Source organism: Haplochromis burtoni, unplaced genomic scaffold (genome assembly GCF_018398535.1).
Source record: "Haplochromis burtoni strain Fernald_Lab_line unplaced genomic scaffold, NCSU_Asbu1 Contig_456, whole genome shotgun sequence".
Classification (NCBI taxonomy): Eukaryota; Metazoa; Chordata; class Actinopteri; order Cichliformes; family Cichlidae; genus Haplochromis; species Haplochromis burtoni.
The window spans coordinates 420,442-426,939 of NW_024582817.1; the positions used below are offsets into that span (position 1 = coordinate 420,442).

General features: G+C 38.5%; 1 protein-coding gene across 1 annotated transcript in view; it reads right to left on the reverse strand.

Annotated features, from left to right (window-relative positions):
• LOC102291928 (thyrotropin-releasing hormone-degrading ectoenzyme) overlaps positions 1-6,498 on the reverse strand; it is a 273,214-nt gene that overhangs the window by 250,378 nt on the left and 16,338 nt on the right. The window lies entirely within an intron of this gene.

The following is a 6,498-nucleotide window of genomic DNA, read 5'->3' on the forward strand; positions in this document are numbered from 1 at the left end:
TTCTTTAGGTCACGAGCAGTTGTCTAAGCATTTCACTGCATATCGTACTGTGTATGACTGTGTACGTGACAAATAAAAATTTGAATTTGAATTTTGAATTACTTTGAAAAACAAGAACTGGGTGAAAAAATTTGAATTAATTTTTGATTATGTCTAATCCACACAGGGTCAAACGTATGCATAAACACTTACATCTTTTTTTTAACTTGACAAGGCCGAAGCCTTTTAACTTCTCATTATTGATCAATATTGACTACAGCTGGTAGTATCTCTTTGTAGCATTAAGAAGGATTTGTCTGACAGTGCTCATCGGTTTGATCAATACTCAGAACAATGGGGAAGTCCAAGAAATTCTGTGGAGATCTGACAAGGAGAATTTTAGATTGTCACATGTTGGGAAGGCCTCCTGGGGCCATTTCTAAACAAATTCATACACACAAATGTAGAATTATTTGAATTGCATAAGTACAAGTTATTTAGATTACCAACGTCTGGAAGAAGGACCAAACTGTTAACCTTAGATGAGAGAATTTGGATTTTCAGGAAAAACCCAGAAACCACCAAAGTTCAGAACTGCCATAAACTAATTGACGATATATGAGACATTGACCTTGACCTTTTGTGTAATACAGAAAATCCAAAATAAATCCAAACTTGTGCACCCAGTTCTCTTTTTTCAAAGTAATTAAAGATGTATGCTTTACAGTTCTTCTACCCAGGCAATAGAACAATTCAAAGAATTAATAAAAAGCCCCAAATTACCCTGACATTCATGTCCATGATGAGTGGATAGGAACTGTCGGACTGCTGCTAAAGGACATTGTGTGCCCATGCGTGAGAAAAAGGCAACATGTGTCACAAAACAGCATTAAACACCACAGAATGAGAAGTTATGGTGCTGAGAGAGCGTACTGTAGCATATGCTTAAGTATTCAGAGCAGTCTGAAGGCTGAGGCATTTGAACAAAAGTGATTACTTTTACATGTTGAACTAATTGTTTCAAAGTTTAACCACATTTAATATGAACATTCAACAATGTGACACAGCATATGGCAAAATAAGGAAAAACACATGACTGTGGAAAGCCTTTAAAAATACTTAACACTATAGATGAATATGGTAATGATGATGCAACCACTTGAAAGCACCAAAAAAGGTAACAAAGCACTTAACTACACAAAATGTTAACTTCGGAGCTTGTGTAAAGTAAAGCTAAAAAAAGATTCTAGCAATGTGTTTAAAGTTGATGTTAAATTATAAATTGTGTCAGGGCAGCCATGAAAGATGGCCCGGGAAAGAAAACTAGTGCAGTGAATGTGGCACCACTCTGGTCCAGTTTCCTATACATTAGCTGAGTATTGATGTGTCAGCTTTTATCCTGATGCGACGTCATGCGTCATGTGAGCAGCAGGTGGCGGGTCATCTCTGCAGACGGGTGGAATCGGGCCGAATTAAAAAATGCCTTCACTGGGAGACGACAGTAACTGCAACATCAAAACTCATCTTTACATCATTTGCATAAAGATCAGTACTAAGCTAGAACAGTGATACTGTGTGTGTGTGTGTGTGTGTGTGTATGTGTGTGTGTGTGAGTGTGTGTGTGTGTCGTGCGTGTGTGTGCGTGTGTGTGCGTGTGTGTGTGTGTGTGTGTGTGTGCACGCTAATTAATTCACCCACTCCCAGCATTTTAAGCGTTTAAGCCAAGCCTGGGGTTTATAGTAACTCTGGATATTAAGCAAATCTCATAGTGAAGTGTGTGTGTGTTTCTGTTTGTGTGTGTTTCTGTTTGTGTGTGTTTCTGTTTGTGTGTGTGTGTGTTAGCATTAGCTGCATTGCTGTATCAAGCTAATCCTTAAGATAACAGTGAGCTTTGTGCACGCACACATGAACACACACTTCTGAGCAGACTATCACTTGGACCGTCCCTGAACACCGGTATTGTGTTTATCTGACGTTCTGAAGCTCTGCTCAGAACACAGTTACTGTTTTTAAATAATAACCAGCTGTGGTTTCTTTACCATGTGTCTTACTGCTTTGCTGGTTAGTCATCAGATTAACATATTTAATGAGCTCACGCTGGCACCTTTATAGGATGGCATTCATATGCACTCTCATAGTACCATGAGTCTCAGTCCCACAAATAATCTACGTCTTGCTTTATATTTATTGCATTACCTTTAGTATTGTCATGCTCTCACACAGACTTTCTCTTTTGTGTGACGTTTAAGGAATCAGGTTAGTGCACAAAGTCGACTGTAACCGGGTTTCTGGCAGCTGGAGCATTAAGCTTTAACTAACAGGTTGCTGTGCTGTGATCGAGCTCTGCTAGTATGCCAGCTGCCGTATTGATTCAGAATTGATCCAAACAGCAGCTGCCAGCGAATAGTGGACCACGGGTAGTGGAAACACTGAGACCAAGTCTGACTGGTGGTGGATTTTGGCTCAGCGTGTGCTAAAAATACTAAAAAGTTCCCTCAGAGACTCCTCTGGTCACTTCAGATGTCAAAAAGTTGGCATGTTAATCAATTCATTGTGAACTTGATGAAAAACCAATTAAAACTGCAGTTTTATACCACTGTTCTATCGAAACACGGCAGAGGAAGTCAATGAAGAAAACAAAGCTTCAACTGATGTGAGTGTGTTTGAAATTCTACTGATATTTTGTTATTTTGCAATTTTTTATGCCTAAAAGCTCTTAAATTAGGAAATGAGCAACATTTTCTAATGTATGAAAGCAATAAATTATAAAATTATGTGTGTGTTTATGGATTTGTCTCATTTATATAACCATCACTTGAAGTGACATTAGCCAGCTTTTAGTTTTTAATGTTACAATAAATGTCCATATGGTTAATGGACTGTAACACTTATCCAACTTATTCCCATGGAGGTCAAGGACAGAGCAGGAAATCAAAATATCAGTGAAGAGTCAGAAACCTGAGCCACTGGTCCTCCTTCCATAGAAGTGAAGACGAATTTAGATTTCTGGATGTGAAAATCAATGTTATACATCTCTTTGCACAGATTCATGAATCCATGAATCCATAACTGTCATGAACATTTGAATTCTACGTCAGAGGGATGAGTTTAAAATACCTTCGTGTTTGTGTGATCAAAGCACCGAACAGCAGCTGCTGTCCTGCTCTGCTCATCGATCTGTCAGAATCATTACTCTTAGACTCAGCTCGTGTTGTGTCACAATAGCGGATAGTTTCCTGTCTGCAAAACAGACGGCCATTCACAGTTGCCTGGATGGATCAAATAACAGCACCTCAATGAGTGCAGTAATGCATGTCATTACAACTCATTTCACAAATTTGGACTGACTTTCAATGAGCAATCGGGCATCTTCAAACAGTTTTGGAATCCAGCGTCTCATTTGTGAAGATACTCTGGTTTAACTCATCGGGCTTATTTAGGCAACACTCACAGTCCAATGAGGCCCTCCATGTAAAATAATCAGTTTCTTCAGACAGGCAGCTTTCTGCTCACCACCAAACATTTTAACCTGCTGCCTTTTTGTAAATCTGACCAAACAGCAAGAAAAATAAAAGTACTAGTGGATGAACAAATCCAGATGTAGGATTTGCTTGATTTAGGTCACCAACATGTCCTCCACCTCTGATTCTGTTGCTCTTTACACTCAGTACTCATTTATATTCATCTCAAGTCAACAATAATCGAGCTGTTCCACTAATAAAGCTTAAAAGCTTTAAAGAAGACATACATGTAGCCTTGGTAAACTAAATGTTGAGATTTCATCTTTTATTTTTTTGTTTACAAAACACTTTAAAATTATTTTCATTGATCATGTTCCTCTAAATAATGATGGAGTTATTTTAAGCTTTCTTAAGTCAGTATAATTTTGGCCCAGAGCACATGTGTCCTCTTTGGCTGCTTCATAACGAGTGTTTCTGTTATTTTGTCAGCTCATGTCTCGGATGATAGACTGGATCCAGCTCTCTAAATATTGCACAAGGTTGTAATAACATAATATTACATTTGCTGCATCATTTCCTTTATGTCCCAAACAAGCAAATATAATAAAAAAAAAATCACCATGATTACTAATGATAGTTTTATACGGATGCTCAGCAGCATTTTGCTCATTAGTGGAAACACTTTTATCCAAACAGAAATCACAAGCCTCTGTGACAAGTGGAGAAATCACCAGGTGTAAATACCTGGTTATTGTTGGTTAATACAACACAGCAACTTGAAATGGAATTAAATTTTCTATATCTGCATGTGCATCATTAGGCAAAGCTATAAGCTAACTGTCTCAAATATTGTAGAGCTTGAATACATAAATGCAGGTTCTGGTACAAAAACATCAAGTTAATTAGCTGAAATCACTGATATTATCTGCATAAAAGCTTAAATGGTGAATACGACTCCTGACATTTTCCATGACCAGCTACAGTGCAGGTTAGCAAACTTCAAAGGAGCTGTTATTGAGTAATTTTTGATCCCAGAAAAATCTGTATGATGTTGAAACACATGTTTGAGCTTTATAATAAAGGTGCTGCAGCCTGTAGCATATTAAAATTACAGGTAAGTGTAAATCGTTAAAATCTTTTAGAAAATGGGACTAATGGGTCATGTTTTTATAGCAAAAATATCATGATTTTGTTGTATTCATAATTAAAGCAACAAAAGAATGATTTATTAAAAATGGTTTTTCATTGACAAGAAAACAGACCAAGCGTGGATTAGGGCTGGACAATATATAAAAATTTTCCAACCGACAATCATCAGTCTAATAATCGACGATGGGCGATACATTCGCGCATGCGCAGACTTTTTGATAGGCAGATCAATGTAATCATGCACGGACTGATTACACAGAATTTCAAACATGGACGACCTAATGTCCCAAAAAATTAGGGCTGTCAGCATTATACAGAGACATTTCAGGGATTTAGACTCGGTCTGCACTCCAGATGGGTTAATTGTTAATCACGTCATGTTAGTCATGATGACAGCGCATTAATGCTCACAGCACTAAAAAATATATATAAAGCTGCCAATTTCGGATGAAAGAGATAAACCTAAGGATGTAACCAAAGCGGTCTGTCGCTTGTGCAGATGTATAGTGCGAGCAAGTACTCAAACACGACTAACTTGCATGAGCATGTACATGTCCACCATCCAGCTGAGTATGCTAGGCTATCAGCAGCTTCTGCAGCTCCATCAAGCATTTGGGCGCACTCTGAAGAGGGTGCATTTGCTCGCAGATGAAAAAGTGTGTTGTTAAAGCAGCACTATTATTTGGAGTTTTGACTGCTTCTATTATCTCCATCGTTATTAGCAATCTTACTCATGGGAAAATAAGTAAATAAATCGCCCTTGTAAAAACAATCAGGCTCAGCCTATCGTCAGTAGTCGATATATTCATCCAATCGCCCAACCCTAGCGTGGATTCAAAAGGTCTGTGTGTATGCTTAGATTTGAATCTGTAGCCATGCAGACCAGTGTCCTGCCTTTAATGGGTCACCCCTGACTTCTGTCAGTGGAGCAGAGCTGACGCTCCTCCTTCAGACATTGGCTGAAAAGAAAACTCTAACCTGAGACCACACAAGTTCATCGCTGGTGTATTTTCAAAGTTAACATCGATGGGCTCATCTGACCCGCTGCTCCCACCGTCGCTCATCTTAAATGGTCAGATTGAAGACCTTGCCTAAATGCTTGTTACACTGAGTCTTAATAAGTGATTTCAGCGCATGAAAATCCATGTGTTGAACTCTGAGCCATTCAGACTCTCTAAGCAGCTTAATTTTAGCCAATGCAGTTCATTATAATAGACCCACATGTCTGAGACAGGTCTTCAGAATCAGGTCAGAGTGCCCCAAAGTCATCACAGTTAGCTTCTTTGTCAGATATTCCTCCTTGAACATGGCAATCATTCTAGATTTGCTTTATGTCCTCTTCATAAAATAATGTTGATCACTGTGTATTATGTTACCATTAGCAAGTCTAAATATATAACACAGAATAGAGAATTCATCATTTCCTATAATGACTCTCTTTATCACACAGTTTTATCGTATTCAGGCTGCACTGGTCTATGTGGCAGCTCTCTTGCTCATGGAGCCAATCAGAATTGAGTAGTATAAATGTGAGGAATGAGTTAATTATGTCTCATCACTGGCTAAAGCTCTTCTCAGGCAGAGTCCTTATGTGGTAATGTCTTTACTCTGTCCAATCACAGCTGAGCTCAATGTTTTTCCAAACAATTAACCACAAGTTTGTGTTTTTCACAATACGTTGAAAAGACGTTGATAAAACACTGTGTCAGTACACACACACACACACACACATATTTGTGCATGAAATAATAAATGTATCAGCACACAGTCTGTTTCCCATCTGCACCATGGGGAAGAAATCTGATGTGGAAACTGCAGCAGAGGCTTATGGGAAATTCATAAGGAGTTTTATATGTACGCCCGTGTGAGTGTGTGTGTGTGTGTGTGTGTGTGTGTGTGTGTGTGTGTG